The sequence below is a fragment of the Lygodium microphyllum genome, chromosome 5 (genome assembly GCF_053477565.2).
Source record: "Lygodium microphyllum isolate KBCC chromosome 5, Lygodium_microphyllum_v1.1.10, whole genome shotgun sequence".
Classification (NCBI taxonomy): Eukaryota; Viridiplantae; Streptophyta; class Polypodiopsida; order Schizaeales; family Lygodiaceae; genus Lygodium; species Lygodium microphyllum.
In genome coordinates this window covers 57,863,625-57,876,986 of record NC_141139.1, presented here as the reverse complement: position 1 = coordinate 57,876,986, position 13,362 = coordinate 57,863,625, and the positions used below count along the sequence as shown (strand labels likewise).

General features: G+C 40.5%; 2 pseudogenes; both read right to left on the bottom strand.

Annotated features, from left to right (window-relative positions):
* Positions 1-7,016: 7,016 nt before the first annotated feature.
* Positions 7,017-8,735, bottom strand: LOC148035860 (UDP-glucuronate 4-epimerase 1 pseudogene; annotated as a pseudogene).
* A 3-nt stretch (positions 8,736-8,738) lies between these two features.
* LOC148035859 (ribonucleoside-diphosphate reductase large subunit pseudogene) lies at positions 8,739-10,014 on the bottom strand (annotated as a pseudogene).
* Positions 10,015-13,362: the final 3,348 nt, after the last annotated feature.

Here is a 13,362-nt window from a genome sequence, read left to right as displayed (position 1 = left end):
GGTGGTTTTTTTTGTTCATTAACCCTATAATCTCAGGGCGGTTTTTTCTTCTCCTCTCTCTCAAGCTAATAAACCATTAGAATTTCCCTCCTAAATCACCCTCAAATCATCCTTAATTGTAGTAGTAATGTATGAATTCTCACTACTCTCCCTCCATTATTGCTAGATATGATCTTATTTTATGAAGATTCTCTATATTTTTTTATAGGAGAGCTCTTGGACTCAAGCTATGGGGGGGAGAATGGAGACAACTCACCTATGATGGAACTTGATTAAGTACAAAATTGGTCAACAAAACATCTAGATGGAGCTTCCACATTGGTGGAACCGCCTTAATGCAGCTTTGGTGGTGTTAATTCCTATTCTATCTTAACCTCCTCCCTAAACACCCTCAAGGCCTATATAAAGATGCATTCTCCTTTGTAATTTGCAAGAGAGAGCCAAGAGGCCTTCTTTAGTCCTATTGAGCCTTCCCCATTCTCTCTCATGAGCTTATGCAGTTCATTCCCTTACTATAGCTGATGCATGCTCTACAGTGTAATAAGCCCATGCTATTGGTGTCCATATTGTGTATATTGGTTATGTCTTGAGGGTTCTCCATCTCGTGCCCTCTTAAGTTTTATTGATTCATCTATTTTTTGTAGTTCTCTCTCTCTCTCTCTCTCTCTCTCTCTCTCTCTCTCAGTTTTCCTCTCTTCTCCCTCACAAGCTCCTCTCCCTCTTGCATAGTGTCCTAGTCCACTCTTTCATGACTAGGTGGTGCCCTTACCTCATTCAGTTTGTGATAGAAGGGATTTTGGCATAGTACAGAGGCTGTCATACCGAATTTCCTTCATCATAAATTGGTGCCCCCATTGAGGACATTCTCATCCACAATTCTCTACCTCCTTATGCACGACGATATAACACATAATGGTGTATCCTCTACAACAAGTACTCCAAGTGGCTCTTCTCTAATAGCTTCACCAACTCTTTTTGAAGTTGGTTGAAGTTTAGGACTCCCACTATGGTCTCCCAAGGAAGCCCAAGAAAGGAAGTATGCCTATCGAATGATGGCACATATGCGGGTAAAAGGTGTTCACCTTAGAAATTCCATTCTCTCACAATGGAAAAAATCATGTTGCCATCAATTGCTAGGTTCTTATAATTGTGGTGAGCATTTTGCAAACAAAGTGAAAGCCCTTTCGAGAGGTCCTCATCTCCAAATCATCAAATCCCTCTCTCTCTCTGGCCTAATCCACATCAAAGGAGAACAACTATGCATGAACGGTGTGGAGTTTTATAGAGCTGCAAAGTATGGAGACTACCTTCAATTGTTGCTAGCTTGAAGGTTGGGTGTCATTGAAAAGGTGTCCATCACACCTTATGAAATATATGTTGCCGAGGATGGACACACTAAGGCAAGAACAATCAGCGATAAGTAAATTCTCTGTATAGCAAAGTTGGTGGGTTCCAGAAAGAAACACTCTGGGGGAAAATCCTTTATAATTCAAGAAAGTGCATTCCCTCTACTCCCTTAAGTAGTCTCCACTTATGAATAATAATAATAATCCGAATTTCTACACCTTCCACTCTATACAAAACATCCGAGTTAATGTATGCATCGGTAGAAAGATTTTCTTCCATCAGTGTCTTGTCATGTACTTTGGGGTTGAAAGATTAAGGGAGATTCTTGTATCACCAGAACCTATAATCTTCCCAATGCTAGACTACAATGAATCCTTCAATGTACATGTCTTTATTTTATTATAATAGTTTCTCATGAATCACGCGATTTGTATGGACCAATCCAACCTCTTACTATGCAAAATGTACATATTGTAGCCAGTACAAAGCTTAGATTCCAAGGCATTATTAGAAGCATACTAGGGCCTAGACGTCTTGCTGAAATCAATGCATTTGTGAACCCATTCATCCTTCCCCTGATAAAATGCAACTTAAGTCTAGACGTGTTCATCTTTGTACTCTACTAAGGCAACATGGCATTTCTAAGCTTCTTTGGGTGCAATGGGAAAAATGCATTGGATTTTTTGGACAACCTTGAGATAGCCTTCCTTGTCTCTGGGAGGGATGATGAAGCATTAAATTTGAGGGATTTTCCTTTGGTGCTCAAGGAAGAAGCTAGAATGTGGTTCCAAACTCTAAATCCGGCCCAAAGAGCTGAATGGGAGGGATTGAAGACAGCTTTCTTGCAGAGCTTTTAACAAACTAACTCAGCTGAAGAGTTATGGCAACGACTTTTGGCCCTCCATCAAAGTGATCCTTATGGTTATGCAACTTATGAGGAAGGGTTTTTGAAGCGTTGGGGATGGTGATCAGACTCACTGAATCCTAGTGAGAGAGCTCCAAACTGCCTTCAAAAGGATCTATTTATTTCAGGTTTGTACCCCTTGCTTAGGGAGAAGGTAAAGGTGAAATTTCCAAACACTTTTGAATATGCTTTGAGAATGTAACGTATACACCTGTTATCTTCAGGACACGTCTCAGCAGCCCATCGGAAAGAATGTCTAGAAAGCTCCGCCCGGCACTCCCATGGAATGTTACGAGGTTTGTGATCTAGGACTTTCCACATCTGCCACTAGCAGAAGTATTTTGGCCGTTCCCACTTAGGACCGACCTGAATCAGGGTTTTTCCTAATAGTCATTTCCTAAACGGCAACTAGCGTCGAATCCCAAGCGAACTACTTTACGCAGAAACACGAGGGCCGAAGTGGATTCTCGCTGCACTTGCTTCAAGGACAATGGGAAACGAGAGGGATGCAAAGCTCAACCTCTCTGCCATAAAGCGTAGCCCCATTTCTTTCCCCTAAAACAACGTAAATTGGGATTATTATAACTTAGACTCTAGGTCACCGCCCTTGTTGTTCGTGTCCTTTGAACGATCTTCTTGATATCCATCATGATTGAGAAAAGTTCCCGGCCAACCGGGACCACCCATCCATAGGATGGACCCATGACCACATCCATCGCACTTTCCTCAGGTTGTTTTAGTTTTCTCATTACCTACCACATTTAGTTGGATATGCATCAAGCAGCTTCCTTAATTAGCCCATTAGACACTGGTTCCTTCACGTAATCATAGCACTTGACATAGAAAAGCAATGTCAAACAAGTTCCTTTTCAATAGCTTATCATATTTATCTTTGAAATACATTTATAAAGTCTAGCCCGTAGGCTTATCCATAATCCGTCCGAAGGCTATCCAGCAATCCACAAGGATTACTAATCCAAGATTCCACCTGTAGACTAGTATGTGGGCATCGAGATCCCATCCTGAGTCTTTTTGGCCTCTTGTGCAGCGCCCGAAAGGCGAGGGATTTATGGCCAGAGCCCCCTGGCACCCAAGCGTCCTCCTGCTCTAAGTAGCGCTCAACGGAGAGACCTCTCGTGTTGGGTTCGGTCCACCTTCCTAGCACGGTTAACAACCCCCTTGGTTAGGGTCAAGCAAAGACTACTAGACCTAGAGAGACTAAAATTGGATCGTGAAGAAGCCATCAATCACTACTCCCAGGAAGCTGAGAATCATAGAGAAAATTTCAATAAGAAGCTAATAGATAAAAATATCAAGGAGGGATCTTTAGTGCTTCGATATGACAATCGCTTTGATAAAAGAAAGGATGGCAAGATTCTCTACCAGTGGGAGGGACCGTTTTGGGTCACAAAAAAGTTCAACAATGGCTCCTCCAAACTTCAAGACATTGAGGGAAAAGTGCATAAGACTAGGGTAAATGGATGGTGCTTAAAACCCTATCACATCAGAGTGGGGTCAGCTCAAGATACCAAAGAGTGTCTAGAGGCATAAATACCTCTAGCCAGGTTGGGGGGGACTATATGATCTGAGAAAATCACAAAAAAATATGTCTAACACTTTGTTGATTTTTTGTATATTTGGAGGTTTAAAATAAAGAAGAGGGTGGGAACAACCTCTTGGGAAATCCAAGAAATCATAGGATGGAAATATTTCATGGCCCAGTTTACTAAGTAGGGGTGAAGAGTAAAGATCAATGGAGAAAGGTAAAGGAAAAATATGTAATGTGAAAAGAAAAGACATGAAATAGATTTGGAGCCATCCAAAGGGCATGTGAGGCTCATAATGTCATGGCTTTGGAGCCTTATGATAATTCAAACAAATGGGACCCTTCTTGGAAGCATTAGTGAAAGAAAAATCAAGCACATGATTTTGTAAGATTTTTTAAAAATACTTCCACTCTAATCCAAAAAAAAATTTCAATGAAAGTTGTAGCGTGCGAGAGCTGAAGTTTTGGTTGGTATTTTTTAATATTTTTTTGAAGCTACAAGTCGAGATATATGGCCAAAATGGTGGACGCCAACTTTTTCCAACTGTGGTGGAGACCACCTCCCAATTTTATACACACCCACACTTTCTTCCCCACACTTAAGACTTCCATAAAACATCATTCATTAGACTCCCAATCCTTTCCCCTCTCTTGTCCTCTCTCTCAAGCTAATAAACCATTAGAATTTCCCTCCTAAATCACCCTCAAATCATCCTTAATTGTAGTAGTAATGTATGAATTCTCACTACTCTCCCTCCATTATTGCTAGATATGATCTTATTCTATGAAGATTCTCTATATTTTTTTATAGGAGAGCTCTTGGACTTAAGCTATGGGGGTGAGAATGGAGACAACTCACCTATGATGGAACTTGATTAAGAACAAAATTGGTCAACAAAACATCTAGATGGAGCTTCCACATTGGTGGAACCACCTTAATGCAGCTTTGGTGGTGTTAATTCCTATTCTATCTTAACCTCCTCCCTAAACACCCTCAAGGCCTATATAAAGACGCATTCTCCTTTGTAATTTGTAAGAGAGAGCCAAGAGGCCTTCTTCAGTCCTATTGAGCCTTCCCCATTCTCTCTCATGAGCTTATGCAGTTCATTCCCTTATTATAGCTGATGCATGCTCTATAGTGTAATAAGCCCATGCTATTGGTGTCTATATTGTGTATATTGGTTATGTCTTGAGGGTTCTTAATCTCTTGTGCCCTCTTAAGTTTTATTAATTTATCTATTTTTTGTAGTTCTCTCTCTCTCTCTCTCTCTCTCTCTCTCTCTCTCTCTCTCTTAGTTTTCCTCTCTTCTCCCTCACAAGCTCCTCTCCCTCTTGCATAGAGTCCTAGTGCGCTCTTCCATGACTAGGTGGTGCCCTTACCTCATTCACTTTGTGGCAAAAGGGAGTTTGGCATAGTATAGAGGTTGCCATACCGAATTTCCTTCGTTAGCATATTAAATCAAAACCTTATTATCCCCAAGCTAATGGGCAGGTTGAAGTAACCAATCACATTATTTGCGGGATTTCAACTAAAAGAGTTGCTTCTCATAGGTGAAATTGGAATGAACGTCTGTATGAGGCATTATGGGCCTATAGAACCACTTATAAGGTGACAGTGGAAAATACACCCTTCAATTTAGTTAATAAAAGTAATATTGTTTTTATAATTGAGCAAGAGTTTCCTACTCTATGAATAGCCTCTCGTTACAATTAGGTGAGATTGAATCTTTGAAGCACACGATTTTACAATTAGTGAGGTTAGATGAGGAAAGATTGTTAGCTTTATACAGAGCTTAGAAGCAATGCAGAAATGTCGTAAATTGTGGCATGATCAGAACATTAAATTATGAGAGTTTAAAGAAGAAAATTGAGTTTTATTATATGATATCGCTATTACAAATTCCTTGGGAAGCTCAAAATTTGTTGGTTAGGACCCTTTAAGGTTGTTAAAGTTTATTGTAAGAGAGAGGGGGATTTAATAATGGGTAAATACTAGCTACACTAGCTTGTATATAAGGTGTTAGGGACTTGATTTTTCACCATCAGATTATAATACAAGTCTCCTTTCATCTTCACCTCTCTCTCCAAGCTTTCATTCCTTCTTTCTCTCTCTTTCTGTCTTTCTCTCTCCTTTTCTAGTCTTTCTCTATCCTCGTCACTCTCTTTCAGTCTCTTCTTGCAATCTTTCTCTCTCTTCTGCACTCTCTCTCTCTCTCTCTCTCTTCTTCTCTCTCTTCTATCCTCTTCATGACAAGTGGTATCAGAGCTTCTCAGGTTCTTGATCCAGTTGTCATATTTCATTTAGTTCCTCCTTTTCACTCACACAAATTTAAGAGCCATAGATGCACAGGTACAGACATGACATGGAACAAAAGTGTAGTTATCAAGGAATTTTGGACCACAATGATTGCAGTTCTGGTGCATTAATGGAGTCTTGGACCAAGTTTGGTGGTAGGAAGGCTAAAGTTAGCAACTCATGGGACATTTTTGGCCAATTTTGAAGGTATTTTCTTAAGAGACAGTGGTAAATGGAGTAGAAGAGGGGAAAGTACTGGTTACTTTTCAGGAACAATCTTTATCTCTCTTTCTTTAGCATTTCTCTCAATCTTTCATGGAGGAGATGAGCCCATTCTCTCCATATGCCACCATCTACAACAGACAGGCCTCCATTTGATAAGAAGGATCATCCTTCATCCACAGAAGAAGAGGAAGGAGAACACAAGGAGCTGCTGCCAGAAAGGTCTCTCTCCCTCTTTGTGCTTCTTCTATTGCTGCTATTGTTCTTGCATGAAGCTCTCTCATCTCCCAGAAGACTCAGAAGAGCAATCCTCATATCTCTTCTTCAATCCTCGTTGACAAGCGGCTTCGACACCTTCGAGACCTTCACCTTATTTGGAGACTTGCTTGCAGTCTTCTTTGGCTTGGACTTTGGCTTTGTTTTTTGCCACCACAACCTTGGTACAAATGCAGGCTTCTTTGGCTTTGCATCAGGCGCCTTTGCTGTAGCAAGCTTGTTTGGCTTCTTCAGCTTATAAGAGAGCTTGTATGAAATCTTCACCTTTAGAAGCTACCCATTTGAAGACAACTTCTTCAATTGGACGAACAAAATCTTCTTGTAATTAGGAGGAAGGCCGGATTGGTACTTGTCCTCGAGGAATTTAGCTATGGCATATTTGCTGGATCCAATTCTATCCTTGAGGGTGGAAATGGCCTCTTTGATCATCTTGAGGTAGTTCGGATGAGAAGCAGGCTTGGAGGAGCCCTTGGGAGCACGGGGCTTCTTATCCAATACCAAGTGACTTCTCGAAGACATCTTTCTCTTGGAGGATCTTTAGCTCCTCCGAGTCTGTCACCGAGTGTTAGGTTGAGGCACGGGTTCCCATCCAGCATCAGCTCGTCTTGCTGATATTTGATGTAGCAATCTCTTGCTAATTCTTCACCATGTGGCCCTTGGAAAAATTTTATTGACTGGCCCTCCACAATGTTTCTTGTAAAGGAGAAATATGCCATGTCTGGCCTAACCTAGGGACCATACACTGCGAAAAACCTTAAGGCAGTTATTAAAAGTCCATATATGTGGTTATAAGTGTGTGCAAGCACTTCATCGACTTTCTTGGTGGCTACACAAAGGCTTGCAGGGTGATCAGTCTTGTCATCTTTAGAAAATGGCACCCTTGAATTCAAGCCATACACACTACTTGATGATGCATATACTATAGCTGGATTTGGTTTTGGTATTCTTGCATTGCTCAAGCAAGGTCACAAAGCCACCAACATTACTGTGAACATATGCAAGAGGATTCTTCATTGCATAATGAACTCTAGCCTGAGTAGCCAAATGGAGAATGTGAGTAGATTGAACCAATCCAAATAGATTTTGATAGCAAAACTTGGTCATTGAGATCAACCTCTACAATGAAGATGCCAGCTGTGTGCAAGTTTACCGGTCGAGTTCTTTTTAGGGCAACAAGGTAGTAATCATTAAAATTATCCAATCCTACTACTCCATCACCTTGGTTTTTCAAGGCAAGTGATACATGTGAACCAACAAAACCAATTGCTCCAGTCACAAGGACTGTTAACTATCCACCATCCTGTCTGGTAGCAGATTGCAATCTCTTGCTTCAACATGTTGGCCAAGAGAATATAAAGCATTTCCAAGGCGGAAATGTAGCCTAGGATTAGTAGGCTTCACCTCGCTAGATCCCTGAAGCTAGTCAGAGCCTCTGCGTACAATGCATGATCGTATACAGTTCACCCTATACCCATATGTGCATCAAACACTTCCTCTTGAGTCTTGGATTTATCTACTTTTGCCTTGATTTTTGTTACTTCCCTTCAAAAATTAACATAGTTCTAGCCAAGATCCTCCCAGTGGAGCATGGCATGTGCCCTTCACAAGCTAGGTGCATGCTTGGCAGCCTCTAAATTCTTTCAGCTCTCAGCCCCAATGTACTTGGATTGAGGCGGGGTTCTCTCTTCACAGATGTGTCAATAGTACACCCTACAGGAAAACTGCAGCAGCTCAGAATGGTCTGGGTCACATGAGTCACATGGGGTTAAAGGTGAGCTTGAGAATGGCAAGAATTTTGGCTCAATTCTACTTTTTGAAAATGGAGGAGCTTGATGAAGAGAGTGAGAGCATTTTTCTAGCACATTTTCTTGGAAAGGTCTTTGGCCCTGTCTGAAAAGGAAATGCTTTTCTATTCACAAGGAACCCTTTATCTTGTGACTGCAATTCATTGTGAAATTTTTTGATGCTGTTGGCTCATCAAGTCTTCACCACAAGTTTTTCTCTGCAAATTAGGCGAATGCTCCTTGACAAACCATTGAGGCACACACTCAATAGCGAAAGGATCCAATCTCGAAGGTCATCTATCAAACAAGGAATTTCCAGCTTGTTGCATATGCTTGAAAGGCTCCAATCTGGTAGACCATCTGTCAGGGAAGAGGTTCTTCTCTGTTCTCAATTGAACATATCATCTGTGCCATTTTTGGCTTCCACATCCTCAACCTCAGAGCTGGGAGAATCCTTGATAGTTGCAGTGTCAACATAGAACTTGATGGCATTAGCAAATGCCCTTGTTCTCAAGTAATACGTACCAATTTTCAGCCCCTTGGTCCACATATAAAAGTGCAGGGTCATCAGGGATCTTCTGAACTTTCTGTATGGAGCCATTATAGTGGATATTTTGTCTTTCAACTCTAAGTTCCAAAGCCCCATGTCAGTCAAATTGTTCAGTAGATGCTTGTTCATGACAACAAACTCACCACTAAGCACCCTTCAGCTGTATATGTTTGAAGCATATGGTTCAAAGCATTCATTGTTGCCAAGTATCTGACTTGTTGAGGCTGTTGGCATAGGTGAGACTAGTAGTGAATTCCTTACACCATGATTAGATATCATCTTTCTCAAGGCTGGCCAATCCCATCGATTTGAAGGAACTACTTGCCACATATCAAGTTGAAGGAGACCCTTGCTAATTGGACTTCCTGCATAGAGTCAAAAGGCATCTCCGACCACGGGCTGCAAGAAGGAGGACAACCATGAATTCATTGGAGTGGGCAGCCACTACGTCTTCCCCAAGCTTAAGCAAGGTATGTCTCATGGGTCTTGGTCTCTCTTCTCCAACCACTTGCTGAGCCCAACCTCTTGCTTGGAGAGATTAAAGAATTACATGAACTCTTGTTTAGGCTGAAGCTATGGATCACCTATTGCTTGCCCTCTTCCATTATGCACTTCTTGAAATGCATGCATGACTGAGTACACTTCGAATTTCTTTCCTGTTGGCTAAGAATTTAACTCCTAACCCATAACTATGCTTGGTTTTGATTCTTGATTACTAAGCCAAAAATTGTAAGAAAGGGTAAGTGATGCAATCAATGAGTCACCAATTTGTAGAGGTAACCCCTTTCCCCATCTCATTTCCCTTATTGATCATGCATATCATGAAAGGCCCAATCGTTAATTTGTAAATGCACATCATGCTGGTTGCTTAATAATAAATGTCTGCCATGTATATTCTGGGTGAGGAAAAGCTTGATGCTAGGCGAGATGGCAAGACAAAAGAGGGGTGACCCCCCTTGTCAATAAAGTCCCTGAAGGGGTGCATAGCCTGGCTTGGGGAAAACTTTGCCCACCTTCCAATGATCCGGAGCCTGAAATTGCTTGCAGGTGCAGGTACCCTCTTGAAGATCCAATATATTGACTTGGCATTCATGTAAATATATTTGCTGATGAATGGATTTATTATTGGATGCAAATGTATGGAAAATACTAGTGAGGATGTATTTGCAGACATGAGAATACATATGCAGTCAATGGCAGTGAATATGATGCTTGGAATGTATGGGAGATGCCTATGCATGGGAAAATCATGCTAAGAGATGTTGATGACATGCTCAATTCTGGAATAAGTTTTCAAAAAGTGAATTTGGATGATTGGGAAATGTATTATGCCATGTGGGATGACCCTTTAGTCATGCATTGACAAGTTGATCCATTGCAACCCCTTTCTTAACCCCCACAGGGTGCTATAAGCAATTTGCTTGCTTTTACATAAGTATACCTACTCCCAAGAATTGAAGTGTAGGTCTTGCAAAGTGTCCACACATCCTATCAAGGGCTTTTGATCAGTTTTTGAGCTCTATTTGGACTCTACAAGATACTTACAGGTCAAAACAGGCCTCCTACAGGTGTAGACAGGGTACTGGAGTGCACAAAACAGCAGTACTTTTCCTACTATAGAAATTTTTGTATAAAACCTGGGAGCACATGCTTATGCTCAGTTTGAAGAGGGCATCCTTGGTGCCGACTTGAAAAAAAATTAGGTCAATCAAAGCTTCCAACCTCTAGTTACAGGAAAAATAGTGACAGGTGGTCTAACGGGACTCACCTAACCATGGTAGGAAATAGGGGAAAAACCAATGCCAATGAAGATATTCAACAACAAATCAAGGATGCACAAGAACCAAGAACTAAGAACAACCTTGAAATGGAAGATGAAGATTAATCTCATGACATGGGGAGCCTCAGCGTGCTCACTAACACCCTCAATTTGCATGAGACAAGACATGCTGAGAGACATAGAGAATTGATGGAAGGCATTGGTCAAATGAAGCCTCACTATGGAAACCCTTGCTACCCAGCTCACTAATTGGATAGAATTCCAAATGAAGGGAAAAGAGAAAGAAGATCAGTCACATGTACACGCCGAAAGAACCACCTTCCCATTAGTTAATGCAAATTATCATGGGCACTATGCACCCGATGCTTATGCTTATGGCCAACATGTATATGCTGATGGTACATACTATGACTGGCATACATCTTATGAATATGGACAGCAGCAACATGCAAATGAACATAAGCAATATGCAAGTACATCTAGACAACATGCTAATGCTTATAGATATGATGTACCATGTCATAATGAAGAGTATCACTCTATTGAACCTTGGAAGCGAAATGGCTATTATCGGAAACATGCTTATGCTTATGAGCATCCACCTTTTCAGCAACATAGTCATGATTATACATGTGAACCTTTCTAAATTGAGCAGCCCAGTTCTTATGGACGTGACAATAATGATCATGCTTATCAGTACTCTTCTAGCTTTGATTAGCAGCAAGTTCATAACTACCATGGTATCCTATATCCCCATCAGTTCATACCTCATGATTACCCAAATGTAATGATGAGTTCTTTTCAAAGTGTTGATGATAAAAAAGAGAGCAATGAGCAAGCTAAACAACAAGACTAGGATAATGAGCAACATGATCAACAAAAAGATGAGCAAGAAGACCAAGAAGATGTACAAGAAGGCAACAATCAAGAGAAAGATGTACAAGCTGATGACATCTTAGCTGATGAATCACATGAGGCACTCACAGATGTAGATGGTTATGCTAAAGGTTTTAGACTCTTGGAGAAACCTCACGATGATATTCTTGAGCATCAGTTTACACTTAATCAAAGTTTACAACAGCCTTTGAATGTATTTGATAATGAGTACCTTGATCATGGTTATGATGATTGGCATATGTCCGATGATGATATAATACATGATTTGGACATACATGAATTGGCATTGTACTTTCCTATGATCTGGGAGATTATGGACTTGATTATGGGGATACTTCATTGCATCCATTTGATCTGGGTGGATTGGCATATGTGGTTGATGGGCATTCTCTTCTCGTGGACAATCATTATGATGGAATACCTTTTGATCCAGGAGGTTAATGGATTTCTTGGTATCTCATTTAGACCAGCATCCATCTATTTGGGTAGACTCTTTTGGCTGAAGATTGGTTATCTATAGCCATATTTTAGTGCAGGGAAGATTGCAAACAGCTCACTTTTTTACACTAGATTTTACTCTGAACTCTAAACAGAGAAACCCAACCTAAATGGCTAAAAGCACTTACCAAGAGCTCCATTTTGATGTGTAGCATGCCTTGATCAGAGTTCTCTACATAAAATTATCTTCGATTTACTACAGCAAGGGCATGTAGTAAACAACTTGCTGTCCATTATCTGTAGCTTGCATTTACTCAAGATATTTGGGTCAAATTTTCATTTTTATAATTCCCCAATAAGGCCCATGTATCGTACATACCGCAATGACCTAGCATATGCAATAATACCTCTTCATTCATTAGTATACCCCTGTAATAATGGAGCAAAGGAGTACTCTGATCTGCTCTTGCCCAGTTATCATAAGTGCCCAAATTGTTTTTTAGGGCAAAAACCTTCAAGCAGGAATGGAATGTAAGAGAGAGGGGGATTTCATAATGAGAAAATACTAGCTACACTGGCTGGTATATAAGGTATTAGGGACTTGATTTTTCACCATCAAATTATAATACAAGTCCCCGTTCACCTTCACCTCTATCTCCAAGCTTTCATGGCTTCTTTCTCTCTCTTTCTGTCTTTCTCTCTCCTTTTCTAGTATTTCTCTCTCCTCGTCACTCTCTTTCTCTCTCTTCCTGCAATCTTTCTCTCTTCTACACACACTCTCTGTCTCTTCTGTCCTCTTCATGACATTTATGATAATGGTTCTCTTGATGTACAAGATATTAATGTTGAAAATGAGATATTTAGAGTCAATGGCCTCCATTTTAAACATTTTTTGACTTAGTTTAGTTAAAGTATAGTTTAGTAAGTGATTAAAATGAACTTCAACTAATCCATATTTGGATTTGTTTTCTTTTGTGGGTTTTGAATGGGATGCAAGTATGACTTTTTTGTGGATGGATGCGCTTTACCCTCATCTTGATGTTGATAGTTTTGATCATATTCATATTGGGCCTTATAGTATTCCACATTTTCAGATGCATGACATGTTCTTATATCCACCAAGAGGAGAGGCATGTTGTGGTTCTTCTTTTGTGATCATTTTTTGTTTGCAATACCATCCACCTTTTGGTTGTAGACAGTATCAACGGCATCTTTTCATGCATGCGTAGCTTCTATGTTGGTAGTATCGTACATAAACCACTATCATGTAGGATGGTATAGATTACACTTATCAGCGCCATGATTACGATAGTGTATTCTCA